This window comes from Gavialis gangeticus, unplaced genomic scaffold, assembly GCF_001723915.1.
Source record: "Gavialis gangeticus isolate Ggan-Ray unplaced genomic scaffold, GavGan_comp1, whole genome shotgun sequence".
Lineage (NCBI taxonomy): Eukaryota > Metazoa > Chordata > Crocodylia > Gavialidae > Gavialis > Gavialis gangeticus.
Genome location: NW_017729022.1, coordinates 94408289 through 94424999, shown reverse-complemented (window position 1 = coordinate 94424999; position 16711 = coordinate 94408289). Strand labels below are relative to the sequence as shown.

Here is a 16711-nt window from a genome sequence, read left to right as displayed (position 1 = left end):
TGTTTTTTGGTAATTTTTAAAATTTTTTTTTCCCCTAGGTGATAAACCCTCTTCCCCAAAAGGAGTACATCCAGGGGCAAAGGGAAGGCCTTCTGGTGACAAAGGTCAGAGGTTAAGGGGGTAGGACTTTTGGTCTCAAGATGGCAACCAGGGGGCAAGGCATATGTCAAGGGGCAGGGCTACCCATGCAGCCCTCAACAGCTTGCCAAAACTGGGTAAGTGGCCCCACATGCAAAATAATTGCCCGCCCCTGAATTAGAACATTCTAAAAACTTTTACCAGGTTACTAAACACAAAAACACAACGAACTGCGCAGTATTAGACAACGTCTAACCAAAGAAGGACTGTGGTCACTTCCATGCAAGAGTCAAATATTTCCATGTAGTAAACAACAGAACAAAATTTTTACTGAGCCTGCTGCAGGACACAGGACCATGTACATATGGATACTATCTGGTACCTTGAAGAAACCACTGGTAATAAATAAACAAACCAAGGATGATTCAGGCCCAGCCTACATTGGCTATTCCCTTTTGGAATGCATCTTGCCAAAGTTAAGTTAGGCACCGTACATGACATAATAATACAGCAGAGGTGCTAAGTACATGGGGGCCTGAGGGCCCTGGCCCCTCTCAGGAAGGTGGCTGTTACCTGAATTGCATAAAACTTTCCACATGTCCATTATTGTAGTCTCTCTCCCACTCCCGCACATCAAAAATAGAAGTCAGCACCTATGCAATACAGACTGTGCCCTTCCCAACAGAAGTGGCATGGAGTACCTCGTAGTTCCCCCATGACATTTGGGTTTGCATTCCTCTCCACCCTGCTGACAACACATGAGGGCTGCCCCTTGATACAAGCCGATCTTTGGAATGTGCCAGCAGACCCTGCGCTTTGCACTGTCTCAAGGTCCTCCTTTATATCTAGAAGCATAGTTTCAATGCAGATTTTCTTACAGGCATTTGCCTGCTTCCGACAGTGCCTGGAAAGCCCTTCCTACATCCCCACAGTGGAAAGCCTCTACAGAAAAAATACTCTCTCTCATTTTCTGTACATGGAAGATAATCTCCACCCAGCTCCAGCCTGGGCCTACATGGAGTCCTCCTCAGGTAAAGGGACAGTACTGCAGAGGAACTGAGCCTTGCTTGGCCAAATTTTTCCTGTAGAACACTAACCTAAGGATATATCAGGTGCAAAGAGCAAAATATGAACATTAGCCCATTACTCTTCACAAATCCACTACAGTAAAATCTTCATTTAGCAGGTAGGGAAACCAAGGCAAAGAAACATTAAGTAACCTGGCCTGGCTGCCCAGTAGGCTAGTGGTAATACTTGGATCAGTCTAGGCATCATTCGTGACACCAAGAGAGGTTGAGAAAAGAGAAGAAAAGCTTCAGCACATCCAGTGACAAGAAGTACATTAATTTTTTGATGTGCCAGTTTGTTGACTCTTTCCTCTTGTCATGTACAGCAGGAAGAATGTTCATGGGATTACAACAAGCTCGCAGCAAACAGCTCTTTATGATTATCAAACATCTCAGCTTCAATTTGATGTTTTATCACCTGCCAACCCTCCACTTCTAAAATAAATGTTTTTGTTTATACAGGAAACAAAAATTTGTAAAATATCAGCCCAGACTTAAAAAGCCCTAAACCATGTTAGAAAAGTAAAATTAAAATGTTACTGAAGCTATAAAAAGGAAAAATGGGAAGGAACTTGCCTATTGCACATACACAATAATTACTTTTCATCAGGAGTTTTAAGGATGTATAATACACAAGCACAAGCTATTGTTTAAATACATTTCCTGCATAGTTTTTAACAATATATGCTGGAAATATGTATAAAGGATAATACACAAAATGTGGCTAAATGTATTCCATATTATGGATCCATAATACAGAATGCAAATGATCCTGACTAAGCATTCACAGGAGACAGTCTTTAGGGTGCATGCTGTGAATGTATATTATGAATAATGCATAAAACTTGGCTAAATCTTAATGAGTCCATTGACATCCTATGGGGTCCAAAGGAATCTCAGATCCCAAAGCATGTCAGTGGCATATTACTCTCCTCCTCCGCCTCATTTCAAAATATACTTTCTTAAAAGCGAAGGAAATTAAAACACAAAGTGGAGTGGGGGTGAGAGGAAGGACACCTCTGTTCAGACTTATCCCCAAAGTCAAAGCAAATTCAGATTTATGGCTGGAGCACTGACTTTCTCCACTTAAATCCAGGTGCTGCATGATATTTCTGAATTACAGGTGGGCATTATTTATTGCTTGAACACAGAAGGAAGGTGGCCAACATCTCTACTTCCCTGTCCCTCTCGTGTCCCAACCTGTGAGTACAGGAATATGTTTACAGGGAGACACCCTAAAAAAAATAATACTATTCAGACTCCCCTAATGGCTGTGTAAAATTATTCCAGAGGGCACTGTAAATGAAACAGAGGCACAGACAAAGTACATGGTCCAACTGAGGCATTCTAATAGCAACATCACAGTATTTACAAATGAAAAAACCTAGTAGAGAAAGATATGTGCCCAAAGCATTCACTCAGCCTAGATATACAGCCTATATTCACCCAGCCTGTATTGCCCAACACAGGCCAGGTGAGTGCCATGAACTCATGCATCCCATATTTCAGCCCTTCAATTTGTTTGAATTTGTCAGATTCAAACAGTGGTAAGATCTTGAACTCCAAGAACCCTTTTTAAAAAGCACTGATGAAGAAAGAGGAGCATAACTTTCCTGGGGACAGTCTGATAGAGTTTTAGGCTCCTTTTCCAACCTCATAAAGAGAAAAGAAGAGTGAACTCTGTGACCAACTGGCTAAACAGGGAACAACAGATTGCCAAATAAGAACTTCACACTCCAGAGTCCACCTCTATAAGCAAAAGTCGGAAGCCAGGCATGTGATAGGGGTCTGCAGGTGAAACAAATTGGTGTTAACAGTGGAAAAGAGCTGGTCAAAGAATATCAGCTTGTAAGTATATTTTAATAGGTTTTTTCTTCATTTAAATTTCCCACAAAATTATTGTTTTTCCTCAATAAAAATCAAACTGAAAACTATACCATTCTGTTTCCTAAAAGGGTGTTAAAATAATGTTTTCAGTCAACATTTTTTGCTTTAAAAAATAAAAATATTTTCAATAAAAGAATTTCTAGTTTTGATTTCTAAGGGTTTTTTTTAATGTAATCAAAAGTTAAACATTTTCAACAACAAAAAAACAACCCATTTCTTCTGTGAAACAAGTTTCAGCTGGCTCTTTGCAGAACCTGACTCTCTGAATTTATGAACCTGTAGAAGAGACATGTACATTAAGCTGTCACTGGATGTAATTATCTGTGTGTATTTATCCATAATCCATAATCCCTTCATACTATATCACAGTGTTTACCCAATTTAAATAATACATGTAATGTCTGTGTGGTTAAAACACAAATTTATGCAACAGATTCAGCTTTTTTCTTTGCTAAAAGAGTAAATTTTGCCTCGAATACAACATAAAAAGGGGTCAGGCCTTGATATAACAGTTCTGTCAAACTATTTTACCTTTGCAGCCCACTGCACCACTATTTATACTTACTACTAGTGATATGAGCAATTGCTTCCTTGTTCCCTCACCCCTCCCAGATGCCACCATAAGAAAAAGAGAGAGCGAAGACTCTCAGTAGCACTTTCCTTCTCAGCAGGAAGCTAGAGAGTTTGTGATATCCATTTTGATACAAAACCTAAATTAGGCCTCTGGAAATAGGTAATGCATAAAAAGAAGCATTTTTTGTGTCACAAAATTATTATTATAGGTTACTGTTAACCCTTGGAAGATGGAAGTGAGTTCTGCAGCTCCCTACTGGGTTGAATATTTGCTAAGAAATCATAGGCACTACCTTAGCAGAGAGTTCAGGTGTGCTCCATGAAAAAGAGAACAATCCTGTTGACCCATTGTGTTCTGATAGCTAGTTAAGGTGTAAAAGCATTGCCAGTTAAACAAAAAGGAATATCACAGCACATACATACTCTGCAGCTTTCTTGGGCTAGGATAACTTGTCAGAGGAACAGTGAAGTGATTTTTCTAGGATCAAAAAGAAAATTGGTAGTTCAGCTATGAATAAACTCTAGGCATTCTGACTTTCAGACCTCACTACACAACAGACCTTCCTTTTCACTGCCCCTGCTCACCCCCCCCCATCACACAGTAGCAGAAAATAAAAGGTTTTTTTTTTTTTTAATAAAAGGTAAAATTGTGACTTCGTAAGTAATACGCTGCAAGTTATGAATAAGTGCTACTGAAAATCCCAGCATTTGTACCAGGTTTATCATAATTACATGATTGGGAACCATAGTGTTTATACATATTGAAAATGCATTTATTTTTCAGAACCATCATCCCTCAAGTTGGAAGAACTGGTCCATAATTAAGATGCAGTGAACCACAATATCTTGCACTAAAACTGCACTACCTCCTGTTGTGATGCAAGTTGGCTCAGCATTACTCATCATTTGACTGACTTTCCTCACAAAACGAGCCATACTGCAAATTCAATCTGTTATCTGCCTACATGATTTAATTCAAGTTCAGCTTATCCCAAGCACTTCTTTTCCTTCAAACATACAGACTTCAAAGAGCTGTAAACTGTGATCTGAAATGCAAAAGTAACTGCTGACAGTAATTTTTACCTAAATTTCAATTAAAATAAATAATCTTTTAAATAAAATATGATAGCTTCTTTTGACGCTTGAGAGGAATGGGACTGCAATAAACTGGAGGATGGAATCAGCTCAGAATATACCCATCACAGACTGGGTACCTGAGGCAGATGAAAAGGAGTCATGTTTCCCACATCTTTATGTACAAACAAGATAGACTGAGGTGTCTGCTAATAATCTGCACTTCTGCCACGCCTTTTATCCAACGACACAAGCATTTTACAAATGTTGCACATCATAACAGAAGCCTACATACCTAGTTAAGTAAAGGTTATTTAACAAATAATAATAACTAGGTCACAGAGAATCAGATCATGAATTCTTTCCATCCATTTGTAATCAGCTACTCACATGAGTAAACTTACTTCAGAAATACTATTTGGATTGGTAACTATTCACCACTCTGAAGGGGTTTATGATCTAGCACAGAGAGATGATGTAACAGAGACAAAAAAAGTACGCAGAAGTTCCAACTCCTAGTCTTTTGCTCTAATGATAAATAATAGTACCATTTCTCCTAGCTAATCCTCCCTCTCTTAGTCATACTGGGTCTACACAAAATGCTGACTGCGCAGTAGCCTGATACTACTGTGCAGTAGCATCACATGGTAAAAACCGTGCTGAGATGCTACTGTGCAATAGTGTCACTTAAAAGAAGTTAGCTGGTGCTATTGCCCATTAACCGGTTACTGTTCATTTATTAAGTACTTGCTTATACAAGTACTAAAAAAATGTGCAGTAACTACTGCACAGTAGCATCTCATGTAGATGCGCCAACTGTGTCCTAAGAAATAGAGAGAGACCACTATTCACAACACAAGTGGGATTTATTCAAGCCTGCTGAGGAAAATTAGCCTCTGCTCTTCCCATCTGCAAATGTAAAAAGAATTCTGAGACGTGGGGAAGAAAATATTAACAAAGCTCATCACTGGAAAGAGGAGAGGGAAACCTTCTTAAATCTTTTTGGAAAGAGAAAATTCAATACTTTACAGTACCTGTGCTTTAGTGATGTAAAATTAACACCAGCTTTTCTTAATTACCCAGAAATTTGTTTGTAATATTATATTGAGCCTCATATTACCCAATCACAGGGAGCATCTAACTCCCAAATGGATACTTAGATAAAAGAGTGCTCTGTTGATCTGGAAAGTACATACCCGATTTCTCTTTTTTGCTAAGTTTCTTCACAGCTCCATCCCCATGAAAACATCCCTCTGCACATTTCCCTCTGATGTATCTAGATCCTGTTCAGAAATGGATTCACTGGTAGTTTTCCAGTTACATTTCCACCTCAGTTCATGTTCCTCTTTATTTATTCTGAAGTTTTCAATGTAAAACAAACAGAACTACCACCTTCCTAACATTACTACTATCTCACAGTCCTCCAATGCAACATTAAAAGGAGGCAATCTTCTCCAAAGCTATGAAACATATGCTGCCCTAAATTACATTGCAGTTGCTGCCCTGAGCTCTCACACTCTTGAAGAAGGCTCCCAGGGATCTTTCTCCTTCTGTACTGACTGCATTTACTGCTTTAAAATATTTTTATCCCAGACACTGAAGTGCCAGCCTAGCAGCCCTTCATGCTAATCCTAGCCTGGGTGGCTGTTCTTAAGGGAAAGCATTCAAAAATTGTAACAGTGCATCAACTTTGACCCTTTTCACTTAAAACATGACATTTTTTTTTTTAAGGAGGGGGGGGAAGTTTTAGACTCCAGAGGGAATCACTGAACTCTGACCTGCTTAAAATTAGTTTTGTTTTAGTGCCTGCGTAGTGACTCAACGGGCCAATTTTCCAGACACTTAAGACTTCTGCTCCTGAAGATTGCAGTTCAAGTCCTGGACTCTGCTTACTGAGGTCGGATCAGAACACTTTGTTCCATGGCTTCAAGCAATGAATTTCCAGATCTCTGTATCCTTGCCAGATGTTGGCATGGTTGGTAACAAGTAGGGCTGTAACCAAGCTAATTTTTTTAACTGTAAAGAGCTTTGTTTTGCAATACATTTTGTTTTGCAAGCATTTCTCTTCAAAATTCAGCAGTTGACAATGTTTACATGGCTTTGATAAACATTTCATGATAAGCTGGATTCTTTTAGGGGGGAAAATATGTACTTTGTTAGCAGTGCAGCAAATAATTCTCAAATAGGGTCTGGTTGAGTGTACCCGTCTCACTGGGAGTAACTGATTTGATTTTTTTTTAATCTGTCACAGGCATTACGAAGACTAAATGAGTCACCATAGATTTCTATGCTGCAAAAAATAGCATCATAATGCTTCGTTTGCTCTTCAACAGGACATCAAATATGGGACCTAATAAGAAAAACCCTGTCAGTTAACAAGTAAAAAGAAAAGTCCTAGGAAATGAAACCCCAGCATATATAGCCTGAGATCTGTCTCGTACAGAAATAAATATCATTCCCCAGAAAATGAAAGTACTGCCAAGAAAAATAATTGTCCTTACTATGAGAACAAGTGCCATTGCTAATTATACTTCATTTATCTCATACCTTTTACTACAGGATCTCAAAGCACTTTACAAAAATTAAATCTTACAATATCCCTCTAACATACTTTATACCCACGTACATGGAGTGGAACTGAAGCAGAGAAATTAAGGCACTGTCTCAAGCCCCAACGGAACTAAGGTAGACACAGGTCCAGAACTCAGTAACTGGCATTCTAGATGGCATCTGTTACATTTCATCTTGCTTTATGGTCACTGTTAGGAAACAGAGACATTTTCCAGCATCTGTCACCACCAATTTGATAGTTAGTAACTCTGTAAGCATGATGACAATTTCTGCACAATGCCCTAATCTTTGTGGATTTGATCACCTAAGAACAAAACATCCAGCACTATTACTTGTTTCAACATTTTAAATAGACATCTAGGATTTTTCCTCTTTCAAAAAGAATCCAGCTACTGGAATTTAGTTCCACAGACTTTGAAGACAGATCAATAGTTCACACAAATACAAAATAAAAAGTGATAAACAATTATATACTGGCTCTGTGACAACAGAATGACTAGCCCCCTCTTATACTCTAAAATTACTCCCCACACATAAAAAGTCTTACAACACACATGGGCTTTGCATTACACCTTGAAATGTACCCATGACAGACCCAAGGGAAAATAAATTCCTAAAAGGGAAGGGCAGGGCCATGCTGACAGCCCCTTGGTTAAGCCACCATCCTTTTAGCTGAAATACCTCAGCTGATCAGCACTGCCACAGGATCAGGCAGAAATGACCAGTTTATGAGATAGGTTCAACCCAAATCACTTAGGAGTTCGCATACTATAGTGCTAGAGAAATGCAAACAATGAGCAAAGTTTATTCATCATCTGTAGGGTGAAAAACCCAGTTTCAAAGGTGCCAACTTAATGCAAAGGTACAGACAGAGCTGTCCCTGGCGGGGTGAATCAGGGCAACCACCCCAAGCCCCACGTTTTAGGGGGCCCCGTGGAGCGAGGTGGAGCAGTGGTGGCATGGAGCTGGGCGGAGCGGTGGCTCCGCATCCAGCCACTCACTACCCACCCCCCAACAATGCTGGTAGCAGCTTCTTTGGGTCTGGGGCCCATGGGATAGGAGCAGAGGTGGGGCCCTGCATGGGCTGAACTGCCCCAGGCCCCACACCCTGCTTGTGTCAGCTCTGGGTTCAGATGACCAGGTACAGGTCTCAAATTTCCAGCCAAATGCATAAATTTAAAAGCAGTAAGAAATTACTGGTTTCTAATCATCTAGTGCTGACTTCCCCCATTCATAGGCTTTGAGCCTTTTTCACCCACTGCAAACATACCCACTCAGTCAGAAATCATGCTGCAAATCCTGCACTTTGACCCCAGTTTCCCTTCTCTCTCATTGCAGACCTCACCTCTGCCATAATTGGACTAAGTCACAATTAGCTGGGCCTCCCTTTCTGGGTGTGTCTACACATGCACTTTAATGTGCAGTAGCTTATTTTATTGAGCATTAAAGCATCATGTAAAAAAGCATCATGCTATAATGCTAAAGCACAGTAAAATAGGCTACTGCACATTGTCACCTAACAACCATGTGTGACAGTTACTGTGCATTAAGGCAGCCTGATGCGCATTTGTTTAGTACCTCACACTGGAAGTACTAAATTTAATGTGCATTAGGAAAAGCACCTTAATGCACATATAGATGTGCCCTCTAATCCATAAACTCTGTTAAACACTAGGAAAGTCACTTACCTGATCTGACTAGGGAAGAGTTGGATCCATAAAGCTGGGTATCACCTACATGTGGGAGATTATGCAACCTTTGCTGTGAATTGCATGAAGCTAAGAAGGATAGAGACAGACATTTATCGTTTTGGCCGAGTGGCCACAACTACGTTTAATAATACACCAACAACAAGTAACTTCTGGGACATAATCACTCCCATCATAGAGGAAAAAGGAGACTGATTGGTTTACCTCTGTCCATCTCTATTAAGAAATCTGGGGTTTTTTTCTTAGAAAGTTTAGGACACATGCACCCAACCCAAGTATCTTTTGAGTCTTGCCATTACAGAGTATACCAGACCTGAGTTCTGCTGCACTTTATATTATGAATTACCACTAAACCTTGTGGTCACTGGAGTGAAAGAATCTGAATTAACCAAGTTAATCAACACCTGAAAAATCTCTGCCCCTCCAAACTTTTCAGATGTGTTGGTGATGGTGAGGAAGCTTTTCTTCACCTCCTACACAGCCTTGGCTTAATCCTGCAAAAAAATTCTTTGTATGGTTGTCAGGCTCAAATTGAAACTTCTGTCAGCTGATTTTCCTATCATTTCCTCAGTCTCAGGTCATCTGAATACCTTGACGACCTGTAAGAACAATCAAGCACAGAAAGTGTCTAGCAATAACTGGGCTGGCCAGGTATTTCTCCAAAACTTAATGTTTTGGTCCAAATCTCCAGTTCTCTCTCAAAGTTCCATTAAAATCAACAGAAAACTGAAGCATCCACTGCTAGGTGAGGGAAATATTAGCATTACATTTGAAGAATTATTGCAGCTCATATTCTGCATTTGCATTATCATGGTTTTTGTAATCTAGGCTTTCTTATTTTTTTTTCAAATTTTGAATTTTGATTACATAATTTAAAAGGTTAAATTCATTCCTCTATCTTCCGTAACATAAAACAAAAGGAGACCCCAGTTTCGCAAGCGAATTAAGTACACGACAGATTCTAAGGACATAAGTAATTCCATTGGCTTCAGTGGAACTGAAGTGCTTTAAGTCAGGCATATATTTGGGGGAAAAAAATCCCTAAACAGTCATAAAAATGCATCCAAACCCTGTGCCCTGCTTCTGGAAACTTTATTCCCTCTTTACATATAGTCAAAACCTGACAAGAGCTCACTGTCAGATTATGCAGGAAATCTGCAAGTTTCACCAAGGTGTGATCTTATGCTTTTTCACACATTATTGTATCATGCCGTGCCAGAACGCTAACGTATGCACAGTTCTAAAATAGCTTGCTTTATTTCAGCACAGCATCAAAAGTCGTACTGAAAATCCAACAAGCGGACCTCTAGAGATTTGCTCCTCTGTCACTTGAAAACTGATAAGCGGTCACAATTGTCTTCCTTACTAAGAGAAAAAACAGATGCTTACAACCTCTCACCATTCCAAATCTATCTTTTTTTCCCCTTCTTCTTTTTCCTTTCTTTTCTTTTAAATGAAACTCTATCATTGTCATATTCATCTTTTGTCATCTTGGCATGGGACAATGGGGTTTAATGCCATGTCATTGAACTTACAGTTGAGAAGGAAATATTTTTTTCTTCTCTCAAATTTGAAACCAACACTTTTTTCCGCTGGCCTACTTTCTTTTAAGTTGCTTTTTAATTATTTATGAAAATGCAATAATGCATTACTTTGCTGTGCAAATGTTTAAAAGAAGAAGATAGTGTGTCTTTCAAGTAAGCAAACATACATGCTTATATAGTGGGTTATTGAAAGGAATTTTGCAGGTGATGTTTTCTTTCAGGGGAAAAAAAAACAGATCATGTGTTCATTTCTCCCCCTATTTTTCTTTAACCATGTACTTAACTGAATAACATAAAACAAACAAGTGCACAGCTCCACAGAAAAGCAATTCATGGTCAGAAGGACAAAAACATTTAAAAGCTATATAACAAGGAAACTAATTAGAAATGAGTATAAGGGGCTTATAAGTATACAAAGTCAATGAAAAGATTCTCTAGTTCTTGAACTGTAAAACAGTAAGTAAAATTCTGGCCCCACTAAAATCAGTGCAGTCAATGGCAAATCTTCCACTAATTTCACTGAGAGGATGAGATTTTCCTACTAAGGAAAGTATGCCATCAAATCAATTGAATTTCAGAGGAAAGTGAATGCCCAACTCCCTTAGTCTTCTTCAAAAATTGCAGGCAGAGATAAGACTTGATCCCTCCTACATATAATTTGGAATGGATCAGATCTGTTCATGTGACCACTTAAATTAATAGCAAAACTCCCACTGACTTTAGCAGGTTGAGGATTAGGCCCATAAACTGTGTCATTTTCACTGAAATTAACTGAACTTTGGGGTGTTCATGGACTACATGGTTTATGCCATAGATGCAATATTGGCTTTTGGAAAAATGACCAGCCAGGACTACAGAATGAACTCAGATTTATAAATATTTCATAAAACAAACTGAAATATAATCAAGAAAAATTAAAAAGACAATGCAAACACATTTTGAAACACAATCTCCTCTAACGGCATCATTCCTCAGAGCAGTGGTTCCTCAAACTTTGGTCTGTGAGCCATTGGTGGTCTGAGGCCAAGATTAGTCATTGCACCTACTCCACAGATTGCAGCTCCCCCCACCATGTTGGTAATTCAGTATCTGAAGCTAAGGGTGGCTGATGGTCTCCAACAAATATATAAAGCATTGAGAACAGTCCACCAGTGGAAAAAATTTGGGAACCTGTACCTTAGAGCTATATTGCATGTGATTTTGTAAACAGCAGAGCCCTAAAAAACCCACGCAATTTTTCCAAAGCTAATACCTCATGCATAATCTGATCAGTTTCAGTAAACCTGCCCATCTATTAAATCATCAAGAAGTTAAACACTTATTGAAAAAAAAAATTAAAATACACACATAACTTAGCCCAAGTCAAATTTAAAATATGTCTTAGGGACTGAGGAGCTCTGTCACTGGAAGTCACTAAGACCTAGAAATTTTTAAGATTTTATTCCTAAACTCCATCTTTTATAATTCATCAAATTGCTTAAACACATGCTTAAATGTCTTGCCAAAATGAGATGGATTAGACCTTGTTCTAAAAGTTAAGCAAATACTAAAGTGTTTTGCTTAATTAGGACCACAGAACAGATTTTTACTGCTCACATACCGTATTTGAGATCCATTTAGTGTAGCACAAAAATGTTTCAAAGCATCTTTTCTTGGAGAAAGCAAAATGTATACACCTTTCTAATAAAAGTAAGAGCATTTTACCAAATGCAAATATTTTGCCTCCTAACAAGGGCAAAGGAATAGAATTCCAAAATAAAGGACAGTAGAAATAAAAGACCCGCAAGGATTTCAGAAAGTTTCACAACTTTGTGCAGTGGAAATGTTACTAAAGTCTCTTAAGGCTAATTCTTTATGCTTCGCTTTCAACATATTCTGCAAGGATTTATACATGTATTCCTACTGATATTAATGATGTTTTAATCAAATCAAATATTATTCTAAAATATATACATATTGGGAGAAGTGTCTCAAATTCAAATAAAATACCATTAATATCAGCAGAAGTAAATTGTGTGTGTGTGTGTGTGTGTGTGTGTGTGTATGCACGCTCACATACATGTGTGTACATATTAGATTTGAATCTTTTTCTTCTTTTCTGTTCTTTTATACATTTTTCAACTTACAGCTTCCAAGTAGAAGCCACTTCCTCTACCAATCCAAAGCACCAGGGTTTGAGTGATAAACAAGGAACATTCTTGCTTCCAAAGTGCAAGACTTTGTTCTCCTCCTCCTCCCCCCACCTTCTGCCTCATTAAAGCATATCTCATCTCTCTATCATCTGAGGCTTCTTGGTGACCTGTGTGAAATGAAATGGTGGTCTCATTATGGTTCCTGGTACAGAAAAGACATCAGATCACAGAAACCACAAAAATCAGTTCTCTCATTAGCAGTATCAACAGAAAATTCAAGAATTATGTCCTCCACCCAACACATCACTCAAATGTGTTTAACTTCTAGTGAGCAATCCTTCTACTCATGCTTCTATAAAAGCATATGCATAAGTGTTTTACTGAATCAGGACCTGAATGGGTAGGCCAGGAGTAAGCAACCCCTGGCACGGGTGCCAGAGTGTGGCATGCGAAGGCCTTTTGCTTGGCACATGCGCCATGGGGCAGATGGTGGGGAACGGGCTGGGGCTGTGCTGCCATGACAGGAATCAGGCCCCTCACAGCTCCCCTGCCATCTGCCCTTGGCATGCCAAGATCTTACAAGTCAAGGCTGCAGGTGTTTTGGGGCACTCTGTCCAAAAACACTGCTGACCCCTGGGGTAGACTGTGTCATCTTCTTATTCCTCGAGGAGCTCTCTACACAGAAATGTTGAGGTCCCGGTGACAATGCAGTGCACACAATTTTGCATAGCTGCTATCTGTTACACCTTTCTAGGGGATAGAGACCTTCAGTTTCCAGAACTGTCTATCAATTTCCTTTCACAAGCACTAAATTCACATATATATATTTGTATATATGCATCAGCATTCCCTCATTTGTAATCTGCCTCATGAGACTTAATATTATGCCCCTACAATTGCAGAACTTCCATCATACCGTCCAAAATGTTACTCACCTAAGGCAACCCTGTTTATAGGAATGCCTCATTATATATAATTTCAGGTTTCAATTCAAAACTGTTTTATAGAAGTGACAACTACCTCAATAATTTCCATTCCAACTCTATCTTTGTTGGTTATCAGCAGCAGGCATGAAACTGATGTCATCAACAAGTTTGCATTGAGAACAAAAAAAAACTCATCCTAAATTTGAGACTACATAATGCATGGGCTAGGCCTCATGCCTGTAAACTGGAGCTAATTAATTACCTTGAACTCATTAATCTTAACCACAGCAAACTATGCATGGTTCACATATACATCCTCTCTCACCCTCAAAGACACGGCTGTGGTCAATGTTTGTTCCACAGAACAAGGATGGTCTCGCATCTAAATGTAATGTAAAGTTTACGTTTGACTTACAAAAGACTCAGCTTCAGACCCAGTATCTGCCATATACTAAACACACAATCTTCTTCCAGATGTGGATGAGCAACGTGGAATATTGCATCTTTCGCATCAATTATCTATCTTTTATGATTCTTACATACAGAAGCCTGTGTACCCTTCACAGGAAGTAAATTGTGGTTACAGGTAAGCAATATTGCCTTTGTGGTTTGACTGGTAAGCACTGCAGTATCACCTTTGTGGTCTGACTGGTAAAATCTGATCCTGACGTCCTTATCCAGGCAAAATATTTAATATGTACCTATATGTACACAAACATGCACATTATGTGTGCACATATTGGCCAGTTTCAAAAGGATCTAGTGACTTTTGTGCCCCTTTTGACTTACTTTAAGGAAGGCTAATTTTCAAATGTACTAAATATCTGCCATCTTAAAATTAGGATACTGTAAGGTATATCAAATTGGGCAACAAGAAAACCAAAGCACCTGAAATCACCAACCCCATTTTAAAATTATGTCCATTATACACACGGGACTAATATGTGGGTATATATGTTCCTAACTCTACATATACTATTAAAGCATCAAAATCTAACACTAATGTTAGTGGAACTTTTGGTGCCAGAATTAAATTCTAATATTCGAACAAATCACCTTTGTGAATAAAACAGATTACAGATTAATTTAGACACCTGTTACATGAAAAGCATTTCAACCCAAAAATACAGAAATTAGGTCCTGCCTTAAACATCACATTGAAATTGATTTCCACTGTTTTTGATGGGTCCTTAATTCTTCTCAGTTTACATCTGCCTCATGAGGATTGCCTCCTGCTAGAAGGTAAGTTGCTGTATCATTAAAAACGGCATTCCCTGCTGAGAGAAACAACACTTCCATTCACTAAATAGAGACATTAAAATAGTCACAGGTATTTCAATTTTTTAAAAAGATTGTAAATTAACTTTTTAATCCATCTGTTCTGATTGAATAAACACTTAGTTAGCCAAGGTATTACAAATATTTCCCATAGTTTTTGATTACATCAAAAACATCAGACAAGACTACCAAAAACTGAAAACTTACTTCTACTTGTATCAATTAGCAGTTTTTGTTTGATAGCAGTTAAAGATGCAGAACCCATAAACTTTGTTCCAACCTGGATCAGCTTAACTAAAGGTATGACTTTAACTGATTTACATGAACAGCTGCAAAACATAGTATAGACACTCTTAATCTAATTTAAACCAGTCAATGGTTTATCTTTACTGAGTAAAGAAACTGAATACATAAATGAGAGGTTTAAATTAGATTTAAAGAGTGACTGCTGCATTTTGTAGCAGTTTAACTAAATTTGTTTTTAAAACATTTTAAAGTTAAACCAGGGTAACTCTGAACATTTACAGGCCCCTAATTACAGCTCTACTCCAGCCCAAAAACGCAAGCATTTCCCTAGTAGGGCAACCAAGTGCTCATTCTCTATTATGCTCCTTACTCTGTCAAATGCTGAGTACCTCCCAGGAGATAACATCTTCAATGGAGAGTTTAGGTGTGCAGCATCTCCTAAAAGATGCTCAGTAACTAGCAGCATCAGGTTCTCTGGTGCCAAATCTCCGGCACCCGATATCAAACCAATACATGACAGACTCTTCCCCAGTATTGTACAATGGGTCACAAACCCCCTATGTGCCAAAGTATGATTCTGCACTGTGAGCTCTATGAGATTCTGGGAGGTGCTATTCTTTAAAAATAACCTTTAAAAAAGTAACCTTTGACCCATATTTCTTAGTTTGTTTCCTAGTTCCTTAATCTCTGAAAACCTGGGCAAAAGAATGCTCTTTTGCTTTGCCACCAGCCTTTCCAGGATATTTTTTTAAATTAAAACTACAACAAAGCGGGGGAAAAGACTCTCTGTTAAGGGACAATTCACTGAAGGGTCTTTTAGCTGACAATTGCCAGCACTGTCAGGGCCAGTGGATAAAATTTAACTCTACAAAGTGCTGGTGACTATGTGACTCATTCACAGTAGGAGATGGTGCTCAGGGCCACTCAAGTTCGATTTCTGGTGTTGCCACTGGGTTTAGGAACAGTAACCTTAGCAAGCAAAGATTCTGTAGGTATTTGATGTACTGGGCAAAGTAGCATCTTACAATCACCTGCCTCCCAAGTGGATGGAAAGCCAGCAGGAGATCAGTAGGAAAAGAAAGTAATTGTCCTTTGTGCCTCTGAAAATGGCCAATATTAATAGATCCCATTGTGGATTACCTGAGTCTTATTTCATGTTTGTGATTCACAGAAAGAGAGAGACAGGTTGGATTTGACAGAAAATAAAGCTGTCAGAAATATTAGACAAGACCCTCTTTGGACTGTCAGGAGGCATATGCTGTCTGCAACTAAAAATAAAAGCATGTGTAAACTGCATTTTGCATATAAAAACACACTGTACATATATATGCCTTACCCTTAAAGAGGCATGAAGCATACAAGGGCAAAATACTACAAGAATGAGTTAATCTTACATGTTTCTAAGGTGCCTCTCAATGTAGCAAGTGACTTACTGGACTTCAGCTCCTTTAGCAGCCTGTGCATAAGTGCAAAAACATACTCATCTTCTCTGAGCAAGCTGCATTCTCACCCTCTATAGAAAAAGACAATGAAGGAAAATAAAAAATATCATAAAGATTTTCCCAGACCAGATGATTAAGTCTGAGTCCTCAGGTCTCTCTTCCATTCTGAAATTCAGGAGGGGAG

At 38.7% G+C, this 16711-nt stretch overlaps 1 long non-coding RNA gene across 1 annotated transcript; it reads right to left on the bottom strand.

The window, feature by feature from the left end:
- Positions 1-6951: 6951 nt before the first annotated feature.
- LOC109297043 lies at positions 6952-12904 on the bottom strand. Its single transcript, XR_002097171.1, has 3 exons — positions 12630-12904; positions 8939-9028; positions 6952-7029 (listed from the first exon to the last, which is right to left on the bottom strand). It is a non-coding gene; the product is annotated as an uncharacterized LOC109297043 (long non-coding RNA).
- Between the last annotated feature and the right edge of the window lie 3807 nt (positions 12905-16711).